The sequence below is a fragment of the Erythrolamprus reginae genome, chromosome 2, assembly GCF_031021105.1.
Source record: "Erythrolamprus reginae isolate rEryReg1 chromosome 2, rEryReg1.hap1, whole genome shotgun sequence".
In the NCBI taxonomy this organism is placed as follows: domain Eukaryota; kingdom Metazoa; phylum Chordata; class Lepidosauria; order Squamata; family Dipsadidae; genus Erythrolamprus; species Erythrolamprus reginae.
In genome coordinates, this window is record NC_091951.1 from 3,842,515 (window position 1) to 3,855,692 (window position 13,178).

Below are 13,178 nucleotides of genomic sequence, written 5' to 3' on the forward strand. Positions count from 1 at the left end.
TTGATATTGTATTGTATTATATTGTAATTTGAGGTATGTAAATTGAAATCTCTGTAAGGTGTGAAAAACAATAATAAATTTATAACCCCCACCCCCCAAAAACAGATTATTTATAATTTTGCAGACCTCTGAACTAACAGTTGTCTATTCTCTCAGCCATGTGGATACAGCTGCATGGTAATAGAGCTCCCAATCTGGTATTTTATTTTTATTTTATTTATTTATTTATTTAGTCCAATACACAACACACATTGAAGGGCAGCGGTCCCCAAACTACGGCCCGCGAGCCGGATGCGGCCCAACAAGGTCTTTTAACCGGCCCGTGGCAGCTCACGAGATTTTACTGGTCGATAAAATAAGCTCCCGAATCTCCTGTCAACTCACCGCGGTCGGCTGCTCAGCGAGGAGAAGGTGGAGATGCAAGGGGGCGGGGAGGAAAGCGGGCCTGCAATTGGCCCCTTCCTTTGTCGCCTTTAGGGAGAGAAACTGTTGCTGCCCTATGGCAGAGCAGCAACAGTTCCTATCCCTAAAGGCGAGAAAGAAATTGGCCAATTGCAGGCCCGCTTTCCTCCCCGCCCCCTTGCCTCTCCACCTCCTCCTCCTCCCCTCCTCCTCCGTGGTGAGTGGACGCGAAATTCATGAAAAGGCGATTGGCAATTGAAAAACTGTCCACTGAAAGTCACAGCTAAGTGCACCATGGCTAAGTTTGGGGGGGGGGGGGGCGGCTGCTTGAAAACCCCTGACCTCGATTGCCTCCCCCCCACGGCACAAGGCAAGCACACCTCGCCGCTGACACAGGCGGCGGGGACTGCCCTGTCCCCCTGTCACCCCTGCGCAAAACTACGCAGCCCCAGATCGCTCGCTTCTCCAGCCAGCAAAGCCGACTGCCCGGCTTTGCTGGCTGATGCAGGAAAGGAAAGCGTCACATTTAAAAAGCACGCCACTTTCTGGGACTGCGGCGCCGTGGTGGCCTTCAAGCGCGGCCCTTCACGGCAGCCCACCACCCGTTCCTGCATGAAGAGATCGGGCACTTTACAGGGAGGTGGAGGCGGCATGGGGCCGGACACTGGGTGCCGGGGAGGGCGAAGGAGTGGACGCGCCTCTCAGCTGCAGAGCGGAACGGGGGTGGAGATCAGCGGCGGAGTCCGGCTCTGGGGGCCTGGGGCCATGCGGGACCGCTCATCCAGGCTTGCCCGATCTCTTCCTGCAGGAACGGGTGGTGGGGCGCCGCGAAGGGCCGCGCTTGAAGGCCACCACGGCGCCGCAGTCCCAGAAAGTGGCGTGCTTTTTAAATGTGACGCTTTCCTTTCCTGCATCAGCCAGCAAAGCCGGGCAGTCGGCTTTGCTGGCTGGAGAAGCGAGCGATCTGGGGCTGCGTAGTTTTGCGTGGGGGGACAGGGCAGTCCCCGCCGCCTGTGTCAGCGGCGAGGTGTGCTCGCCTTGTGCCGTGGGGGGGAGGCGATGGAGGTCAGGGGTTTTCAAGCAGCCGCCTCCCCCCCACACAGAGATAAGAGAGAGAAAGAAAGAGAGGGACAGAGAGAAAGAAAGAGAGGGACAGAGAGAAAGAAAGAGAGGGACAGAGAGAAAGAAAGAGAGGGACAGAGAGAAAGAAAGAGAGGGACAGAGAGTAAAAGAGACAGAGAGAAAGAAAGAGGGACAGAGAGTAAGAAAGAAAGAGGGACAGAGAGTAAGAAAGAGAGGGACAGAGAAAGAAAGAGGGACAGAGAGTAAGAAAGAGAGGGACAGAGAGAAAGAAAGAGGGACAGAGAGAAAGATAGAGAGGGACAGAGAGAAAGAAAGAGGGACAGAGAAAAAGAAAGAGAGGGACAGAGAAAAAGAAAGAGAGGGACAGAGAGAAAGAAAGAGGGACAGAGAAAAGGAGAGAGAGAAAGAGAAAGAAAGGTAGAGAGAAAGAGGGAGAGAGAAAGAGAGTGAGTGAGTGAAAGAGAAGAGAGAGAGAAAGAGAGAGGGGGAGAGAAAGAGGGAAAGATAGAGAAGGAGAGAGAAAGAAAGAGGAGAGATAGGGAGAGAGAGAGAAAGGAGGAGACAGAGAGAGGGAGAGAGAAAGAGGGAGAGATACAAAGAGAGTGAGTGAGAGAAAGAGAGAAAGAGAGAGAGAGGACAGAGAGAAAGAGAGAGAACTAGAAAGACAGAAGGACAGAGAGAAAGGGAGAGAGAGAGAAAGAGGAAGAATAAATATTAAATATTGTATTTGTTCCCATTTTGTTTTTTACTTTAAATAAGGTATGTGCAGTGTGCATAGGGATTTGTTCGCACATTTTTTTAATAGTCCGGCCCTCCAACAGTCTGAGGGACAGTGAACTGGCCCCCTGTGTAAAAAGTTTGGGGACCCCTGTTGAAGGGGATAGACAAGTAGTAATATATATAAAGGAAAGGGTAGGAGAAAAGATATAAAAATAGAGGAGAAGACATATGAAAGGAAGAAAAGATAAAGGAGAGACAATTGGACAGGGGACGGAAGCCCCTGTTGGTTTTGGACTCTTGCAACGTTATCAATCCTATTCTTGTTTTTTTCCCCCTTGCCAGACATCTTTCAAAACTATAGTATTTAATTCATCAATGTATTTTTTCCTACTTCTATTCAGACCATTTGGAATAGGAAAAGTCACTTTGGCAAGATGTTCGTTTTTGTAGTTGCTATTCTCCATACCTTTGATAGCTGCACATTTTTCCATTTATCCAAATCTTTTTTAATTTGTTGCAACTGTCTTGTATAATTATCTTCCTTGATTGCAACACATCTTGCTTTTAAGTATATCCCCCAGTCTTTATCTTTCTTAACTATCTGTACATCTAATTTCTCTATCAATTCCCTCTCCTATTTTCTATGAGATTTTTAACTAAGATTTTAGTTTTATATTTGTATTTGTATTTATTAGATTTGTATGCCGCCCCTCTCCGAAGACTCGGTGCGGCTAACAACAATATAAAAAGACAATATAAACAAATCTAATATTAAAAATAATCTAAAAACCCCCAATTTAAATAACCACTCATGCATACAAGCATACCATGTATAAATTCTATAAGCCTAGGGGGAAGGGAAAAAAATTCAATTCCCCCATGCCTGACGACAGAGGTGGGTTTTAAGGAGCTTGTGAAAGGCAAGGAGGGTGGGGGCAACTCTGATATCTGGGGGGAGCTGGTTCCAGAGGGTCGGGGCCGCCACAGAGAAGGCTCTTCTCCTGGGTCCCGCCAGACGACATTGCTTAGTTGACAGGACCCGGAGAAGGCCAACTCTGTGGGGCCTAACTGGTCGCTGGGATTCGTGCGGCAGAAGGCGGTCCCTGAGATATTGTTTATTTTCAATCCCATATTCTTTTATTATTCCCCTTAATTTAGGGTCCGTTTCCAATAGTCCTTCTAAAATAAATGCTAAATCATCTTTGAATGCTTGTACTGTTGGCACTTCGTCCTCCACCCTCCCACCGCCTTGCTTAGTAGCTGCAGCACCGAAGAAGCTGCGGCTCAGACCCCTGCCACCACCCCACCTCTGTCGGTTGCGGCTGTGAAAAAAATAAGACCTCCCCCCAAATAAGCACCTCTGATGCTTATTTTGGTGACAAAAAATTATCATTCAAAATGCAGGTAAAGAGCTGGAGACTCTCTGGGTTTGCATGCAAACTAAAGAGGGTTCTGTCATTAGAATTGGGGTGATCTATAGGCCTCCAGGGCAATCTGAGGAATATGACAACAAGATGACCACTTGATGAAGGCAGGTTGATGATATTGAAGGTCAGGAGAGGCAGTCAAGGCGATAAAAGCATGCACTAATTGAAGTTCAGTAGTAGGCTGTCAGACAGTAGTAGGCTGTAGGCAGTAGTAGCAGTAGTCTGTAGGCAGTAGTAGTAGTAGTATTCTGCCCTTTTATCATATAATGTGTAGAATCCACCTAGAGAAATGTCCAATGAATAATTTTTACTTTGGCTTTTAGATCCAAAGGTCCTTTTTTCAAGAGGCAACTGGACATTCTGGGTGTTGAAGAAACATCTTGGATGGGAAGTGAAACATCTTCAAAGGAAAACCAGAAAGTCCAGTTGTCTTTTGGACAACCATGACCATGGATGGCTGAGAATCATAGAAACATAGAAGTCTGACGGCAGAAAAAGACCTCATGGTCCATCTAGTCTGCCCTTATACTATTTTCTGTATTTTATCTTAGGATGGATATATATTTATCCCAGGCATGTTTAAATTCAGTTACTGTGGATTTATCTACCACGTCTGCTGGAAGTTTGTTCCAAGGATCTACTACTCTTTCAGTAAAATAATATTTTCTCATGTTGCTTTTGATCTTTCCCCCAACTAACTTCAGATTGTGTCCCCTTGTTCTTGTGTTCACTTTCCTATTAAAAACACTTCCCTCCTGAACCTTATTTAACCCTTTAATATATTTAAATGTTTCCATCATGTCCCCCCTTTTCCTTCTGTCCTCCAGACTATACAGATTGAGTTCATGAAGTCTTTCCTGATACGTTTTATGCTTAAGACCTTCCACCATTCTTGTAGCCCGTCTTTGGACCCGTTCAATTTTGTCAATATCTTTTTGTAGGTGAGGTCTCCAGAACTGAACACAGTATTCCAAATGGGGTCTCACCAGCGCTCTATAATGCGGGATCACAATCTCCCTCTTCCTGCTTGTTATACCTCTAGCTATGCAGCCAAGCATCCTACTTGCTTTCCCTACCGCCTGACTGCACTGCTCACCCATTTTGAGACTGTCAGAAATCACTACCCCTAAATCCTTCTCTTCTGAAGTTTTTGCTAACACAGAACTGCCAATACAATACTCAAGATTGAGGATTCCTTTTCCCCAAGTGCATTATTTTACATTTGGAAACATTAAACTGAAGTTTCCATTGCTTTGACCATTTATCTAGTAAAGCTAAATCATTTACCATATTACAGACGCCTCCAGGAATATCAACCCTATTGCACACTTTAGAGTCATGGGCAAATAGGCAAACCTTCCCTACCAAACCTTCCCCTATGTCACTCACAAACATATTAAAAAGAATAGGACCCAGTACAGACCCTTGTGGCACACCGCTTGTAACCTGACCCTGCTCAGAATACTCGCCATTAACAATAACTCTCTGATGTCTACGCTTCAGCCAGCTGCAAATCCATTGAACTATCCAGGGATTAAGTCCAATCTTCACTAATTTATCTATCAGCTCTTTATGTGGCACTGTATCAAAGGCTTTGCTGAAGTCCAGGTAGGCAATATCCACGGCACCACCTTTATCCAACACCTTTGTGACATAGTCAAAGAAATCAATGAGATTAGTCTGACATGATTTGCCTTCAGTAAAGCCATGCTGATTTGGGTCCAATAAGTTATTGTTTTTTAGGTGCTGATTTAACCTCTTTTTGAGTAGAGTCTCCATCATTTTAACTACAACTGATGTCAAGCTAACTGGCCTGTAGTTACCAGCTTCTTCTCTACTGCCCTTCTTGTGGATAGGCACAACACTGGCCATTCTCCAATCCTCAGGGACATCTCCTGTTAACAGGGATTCTAAGATCACTGGAGCTGATCCTCATAGACATTTGTGCTTTTAGGATTTGCAGATTGTAGGAGATCTTGCAAATTCCACCGAGTCTGCTTACAACCCTCCTTCCTTCTTTAGGGTCCTGTGTCCTTTGGGGAGGTGGCCATCCATTTCAACAATGAAGAGTGGTTGCTGCTTGATCCCAGACAGAAAGCCCTGTATGAAGAAGTCATGATGGAAACATCTGGGATGGTGGCTTCCTTAGGTAAGGGTTCCTCTGCAGGAAAATTTAACCCACGGCAAATTGTCTCTAGATACTTAAATATATACAGGGGTGGACAAACAAATGGAAACAGCTTCAAAAATCATCAACATATCTTTTAATATGATGTTGGTCTACCCTTTGCGGCAAATACAGCCTCAATCCTCCGAGATATTGATTCATACAAATTGTGAATTGTTTCCAAAGGAATTTTAGCCCATTCTCCAGTTAAAGCATCCACCAGTTCTTTTAGAGACGATGGTGGTGGAAATCGACTTCTTACTTGAATCTCTAAAATCGACCATAAATGCTCAATAATGTTGAGGTCTGGTGATTGTGGTGGCCAGGTGAGATGCTGAACTCCATTAGAATGTCCCTCGTGCCATTCTTTAACACTTCTTGCTCTATGGATTGGTGCATTATCATCTTGAAAGATGGCATCCCCCTTTGGAAACAGTTCTTGGATTATAGGATGAATTTGGTCAGCCAAAAGTCCTGTTAATTCTTCCATTGTCCCAGTGGATTTCCAAGAAGTAGCACCCCAGATCATCACTGAACCCCCGCCACGTTTGACGGATGGGAGAAGGCAGTCTGGATGAAATTATTATTTTGGCTGTCTCCAAATGTAAACACAGCCGTAGGTCGGAAAAAGGGTAAACGATGATTCGTCAGAGAAAATCACATTTTCCCACTGCTCGAGGGACCATTTCTGGTGGTTTCTACACCCCTCTAAACGCTTTGAAACATTTGTCTTTGAGAGCAGAGGTTTTCTAATTGCAGCTCTTCCGTGGAATCCAGATTTGTGAAGCTCCCTTCGAACAGTTTTTGTGGAAACTGGGTTCTGTATGTGTCTAGTGAGCTCTGATGTGATTTTAGGAGCTGCGGTCTTGCGATCGGCTCTAACAATTCCCTTTAGAGTCCGACGGTCTCTCTCAGACCACTTCAACTTTCGACCAGACCTGTGCTTGGCTGAGGACGTTTTCCCTTCTCTTTCTAAAGCAGTCATGACTTTTGAGACATGACCTCTTGAAATGCCAAACATTCGGGCACTTTCTGTTACACAAGCGCCTGCCATTCGAGCACCAACAATTTGGCCTCTTTGAAAGTCTGAGAGGTCTGCCCTTTAAATTTTCGTTTTTAAAAAAAGGTAGTTTAAAAAAACATATCAAATAAAAGAATTAAAAAAAACATTAATATATGTCAAATTTTGTTTGATTTGAACATGTTCAAACATTATGAGGCAAAAAAGTCAAGTGTTTCCATTTTTTTGTCCACCCCCAATGTTGACGTTCAGTCTTGTGGTCATCCTTGAGCTCTGGGTCATTACTGCAGAGTAATTGGGAAGATGGTCAGGGAGAGGATGTTTATTCCTGATGCAGTTGTCCTTCTAGGCCACAAATTTTGTCTTGTTTGTGTTGCAATTACATACGTTGTCTTATTGAATGCAAGTTGGGTGTGTCATAATTGAGAATATTTGTGTGCCTTGTGCAGATGTCAAGACTTGTTTTTGCCTTAATTTTTTAAAGAGAGAACCATCTTTCAGCTGTGGCGAGGGGGGCGTTTTCCCAGGTTTGCCTGGTGCACCAGTTGCGGCCCTACCTGGACCGGGAGTCACTGCTCACAGTCCCTCATGCCCTCATCACCTCGAGGTTCGACTACTGTAACGCTCTCTACATGGGGCTACCTTTGAGAAGTATTTGGAAACTTCAGATTGTGCAGAATGCAGCTGCGAGAGCAATCATGGGCTTCCCTAGGTATGCCCATGTCACACCAACACTCCGCAGTCTGCATTGGTTGCCGTTCAGTTTCCGGTCACAATTCAAAGTGTTGGTTATGACCTATAAAGCCCTTCATGGCATTGGACCAGAATATCTCCGGGACCGCCTTCTGCCGCAGGAATCCCAGTGACCAGTTAGGTCCCACAGAGTTGGCCTTCTCCGGTTCCCATCAGCTAAACAATGTCGTCTGGTGGGACCCAGGGGAAGAGCCTTCTCTGTGGCGGCCCTGACCCCTGCAACCAGCTCCCCCGGATATTAGGATTACCCCCACCCCCCTTGCCTTTCATAAACTCCTTAAAATCTACCTCTGCCCTCAGGCCTGGGGTAATTGAGACATCTCCCCCTGGCCTATATAGTTTATGCATGGTATGTTTGTGTGTATGTCTGGGGGTTTTTTTTAAATAAGGGTTTTTAGATATTTTTAAATATTAGATTTATTGTACATTGTATTTTGTTATTGCTGTGAGCCGCCACGAGTCTGCAGAGAGGGGCGGCATACAAATCTAATTAATAATAATAATAATAATAATAATAATAATAATAATAATAATAAGGATTAGATGTACAGCCATGCTAGTGTTTTAAGTTGGTTACTAATATCCATGCTGTCATTTCCCTTGTTCCTTCCTCCCAGTAGTAGATAAATCTATGCATAGGAACACCAAAGTGGAGGTTGTAGATTATTCTAATTCTAAATTGTTTTTCTTCCCCTGCAAGCATCTGATATGCAGAAGAAAGAAATTGACCAACAGCCAAATTTAGTGCCATTGCAAATAATTAAAACTGAAATTCCTGAGGAGACCTCTACAAATCAGAGGGGAAGGAAGAAACATGAAAAGAAGCAAAATTGGAGAGAAAAATCTATTCTTGACTGTGTGGAAATGGATCGTGATTCCAAAAAAAATACGGGGAAATATCAATATAGAAAAAAATTCAAAGCAAATCCCAAAGTTAGTAACCATTGCAAACCTGGAAAAAGCTCCAGCCGTTATGATCTTCGTTCACATAAAATGAACCAGGCAAGGGAGAAGCCCTACAACAGTGTGAGCTGTGGAAAAAGCATTGGGAGAAAAGGTCATTTAACTTCTCATCAAAAGATCCATAAGTATATGGATTGTGGGAAAAGGTTCAGCCTGAAGAGTTCCCTTACTTCCCATAAAAGGATATATTGTGCAGAAAAACCCTTTAAGTGCACAGAATGTGGAAAGAGCTTCAAAAGTAGTAGTTCCCTGATGTGCCATAGAAGGATGCACCCATGGGAAAAACCTCATAAATGTGTGGATTGTGGGAAAAGGTTCAGAAAGAAGTCTTCTCTTATTTCTCATAAAAGAGTACATACTGGAGAAAAACCCTTTAAATGCACGGAGTGTGGGAAGAGCTTCAGTGCAAACAGTGCTCTTAGTCGTCACAAACGGATCCACACAGGAGAAAAACCCTATAAATGCCTGGACTGTGGGAAGGTCTTCAACACTAACGGTAGCCTTGCTTCCCATAAAAAGGTCCACACAGGAGAAAAACCCTATAAATGCATGGAGTGTGGGAAGAGCTTCAGGGAAAACAGTGCTCTTAGTCATCACAAACGGTTCCACACAGGAGAAAAACCCTATAAATGCCTAGACTGTGGGAAGGGCTTCAGCCAGAGAGGAATCCTTGTTTACCATAAACGGGTCCACACAGGAGAAAAACCCTATAAATGCCTAGACTGTGGGAAGGTGTTCAACACTAACAGTAACCTTCATTCCCATAAAAGGGTCCACACAGGAGAAAAACCCTATAAATGCATGGAGTGTGGGAAGAGCTTCAGGACAAACAGTGATCTTAGTCGTCACAAACGGATCCACACAGGAGAAAAACCCTATAAATGCCTAGACTGTGGGAAGGCCTTCAACACTAACAGTAACCTTCTTTCCCATAAACGGGTCCACACAGGAGAAAAACCCTATAAATGCCTGGACTGTGGGAAGGGGTTCAGCCACAGCGGAAGCCTTGTTTCCCATAAACGGATCCACACAGGAGAAAAACCCTATAAATGCCTAGACTGTGGGAAGGTCTTCAACACTAACAGTCACCTTGTTTCCCATAAACGGCTCCACACAGGAGAAAAACCCTATAAATGCATGGAGTGTGGGAAGAGCTACAGGACAAACAGTTCTCTTAGTTATCACAAACGGGTCCACACAGGAGAAAAACCCTATAAATGCCTAGACTGTGGGAAGGTCTTCAACACTCACAGTCAACTTGTTTCCCATAAACGGCTCCACACAGGAGAAAAACCCTATAAATGCATGGAGTGTGGAAAGAGCTTCAGTGCAAACAATGGTCTTAGTTGTCACAAACGGATCCACACAGGAGAAAAACCCTATAAATGCCTAGACTGTGGGAAGGTCTTCATCCGAAGCAGTGATCTTCTTTCCCATAAACGGCTCCACACAGGAGAAAAACCCTATAAATGCATGGAGTGTGGGAAGAGCTTCAGGGAAAACACTGATTTTAGGCGTCACAAACGGATCCACACAGGGGAAAAACCCTATAAATGCCTAGACTGTGGGAAGGGCTTCAGCCAAAGGAGTAGTCTTCTTTACCATAAACGGATCCACACAGGAGAAAGACCCTATAAATGCCTAGACTGTGGGAAGGGCTTCAGCCGAAGCTGTACCCTTGTTTCCCATAAATGGATCCACAAAGGAGAAAAACCCTATGAATGCATAGAGTGTGGAAAGTGCTTCAGTTTCAATAGTGCTCTTACTTGTCATAAACGGATCCACAAGGGAGAAAAACCCTATGAATGCAAACAGTGTGGGAAGAGCTTCAGGGAACACGGTAGTCTTGTAAAGCATGAAAGGATCCACACAGGAGAAAAACCCTATGAATGCACAGAGTGTGGGAAGAGCTTCAGTGTAAAGAGTTCTCTTACTTCTCATGAACGGATCCACACGGGAGAAAAACACTATAAATGCCAAGACTGTGGGAAGGACTTCAGGTATCATGGTAGTCTTGTAAAGCATAAAAGGATCCACACAGGAGAAAAACCCTATAAATGTATGGAGTGTGGGAAGAACTTTCACCGAAGCAGTGAACTTAATTCTCATAACATGAAACATACAGGAGAAAAACCTTACAAGTGCACAGAGTGTGGAAAGACTTTCACTGCCAGTAGGAATCTGACTTCCCATAAAAGGATCCACACAGCTGAGAAACCCTGAAAATGCCTGGAATGTGGGAAGAGCTACCGATTGAAGTGTAAGCTTATTTTCCATAAGAAGAGCCACACCAGAGGGAAATAAAAATGTATGGAATGCAGATGGGTTTTTGTAAAAATGGAATGTAGATCAACAGAAAAATGAATTGACAAAGATAGACCTTCAGATGATCAAGAAATATGGGAGTATACGTAACAGCAAGAAGTGCAATAAGTATAAAAGATTAATACAACAAATTAAATTGGACTTGGGAAACTGTGTAGTAATCATCGACACGAAGACATGATTTTATGAGCAAAGCTGCTCCAACCTAGGAAGAAATTTCTCTGGGTTGAGAAGAAGTCTCTTTGTTCGGAAGCTCTCTCCTCTCAACTTGTGTTTATTCTTATAGCGGTTTTCCTGTATACAATTACAAAAATCGACTTACCCCAAGGACAGCTAACTAGCAACAAGTTAATATCTAAAGAAACCTCTGAATTATACAGACCTGTCAAACATATAGGTGGCTTTGGGCAGCCAGACTGGGGGCTTTATTGCCAGGCTTCCATTCTAACTCGGGGGAAACAATGGCTAAATCGTAAGACATATAAAAGTACTATTGTTAGAGGGACACGATCTTCATTTGGGATGGCATGCTTTTTTGTGGTGTGAAAAGAATAAAATGCATAGATATTTTCAAAGACATTATGTAAAATATATAAGAAATGCTCTACTCTTAGTGTGGGAAAAGGTTAAAGGAAAAACCCATATGAAAATACCAGCTTGGCTTTCCACAATGGAAGCACTGATACATCCAAATGTTGTAAACTTTGAATAAAATGTACCATATAAACACATTCTGAATGAGGAAGGGGAACTAAAAACAAAACAGGAACTACAAAACCAAGTTGTGGACCTAGCACACCAGCAAATGCAATCGATATATGAGAAAGATGCATGGTGCAAAAAAGGGAAAAAAAGGTTGAAAATACACACATGGTTAGAGAAAATGTTAAAGGAACATATAGATTTAAACCAGAAATATTTTGTTAGATATAATAGCATGAAAGTATGACAGAGGGAACGAATCTTTAATGCTACATGTCTGTGTGAAATGTTTCTACGAAATGTATTTTCACAGCACTGAAGAATGAGGAAACTCCCTTAGATGAGAATACAATTAGAAAAATACAGTAATACCTCATCTTACGAAGTTAATTGGTGCCGGGAGGAGGTTCGTAAGGTGAAAAGTTCGTAAGACGAAACAATGTTTCCCATAGGAATCAATGGAAAAGCTATTAATGTGTGCAAGCCCAAAATTCATCCCTTTTGCCTCATTACTGCTGGCATTCGGATTTTGTTCGGGGGTGCGTGGAGGGGGGAAGACGGGGGGAAATAGCGCAGGCTGCCCGGAGGGAGCCTCGTGGGTGGATTAACCGAAAAGTCAACAGTTACTGTCTGGCTTGCAATGACTGGAAGGGAAGGGAGGGAAACGCATGGGCGGTTTGTACGTGCGTCTTCTCTGATTGTTTGTGTCTGGGAGGCCCCACTGGGGTTCTAGGATCATCTTGCGGGAGTCCGGTAGCGGTTGGGGAAAGGTTGGGGAAGCCCTTGCCGGATTCGCGCTGCGCCGCCACCCCTATCTCACTTCAGGCAGAAACCTTTCTCTCTCTCCTTCCTCCCTCCCTCTCCCTCCTGGCCTCCCTCCTCCTCCTCCTCCTGTATTCCGCCTCCCTCCCAGCCTCCGGGCCACATTCGCCTTCCTCCGCGCCCAGCTCCTCCTCTTCTTGCTTCTTTAGAAGATGACAGCCGTCGCAGAGGCTGGGGATGGTGTGCGTGTGTGGAAAGGGTCAGCGGGAGAACTGGGGCTAGCCGTGGCCATTGCCCTGTGGAATGGACCTGGCTGGGAAGCTCCCGAAGGTGTGGGCTGGAGTCTTTCCGGGAGAGCAAGCAGCAGGCGTGGGCTGGGGTCTTTCCCCTGGGGGCAAAGGTGGTGGTCGCGTGGGGGCTTTGCTGCAGGCGGGTGTCTAGGCACTGCAGCTCCCCCCAGTTCCACACATCCCGACTCCTGCAGCCTCCGCGCTTTTGTTTCGGCTTCGGGCTGGACAGAAGGAGCTAAGCAGCCGTTGCCAGCCCAGCGGCGTTTTACATTGATTCCTCCAGCCGCTTAGCTCCTCCCATCCATCCAGAAGCAGAAAGAAAAGCACAGAAGCTGGGGGAGTCAGGGTGTCTGGAAGAGGTCCGCGGGAGTACTGGGGGGAGCTGCGGTGCCTAGACACCCGCCTGCAGCAAAACCACCCTGCAACCACCACCTTTGCCCCTAGGGGAAAGACCCCAGCCCATGCCTGCTGCTCACTTCGCCCGGTCCTCCTGCCTCCTGCGCCGATGTTCCCCGCTGTGTCGGGCGCTGCCAGCCCCAAGTCGGACGCACCCTCGCCGCTGT

At 45.1% G+C, this 13,178-nt stretch overlaps 1 pseudogene; it reads left to right on the forward strand.

Annotated features, from left to right (window-relative positions):
* The window catches only part of LOC139162979 (zinc finger protein 208-like), a 37,071-nt pseudogene extending 24,994 nt beyond the window's left edge, over window positions 1-12,077 (forward strand).
* The last annotated feature ends 1,101 nt before the right edge of the window (window positions 12,078-13,178 follow it).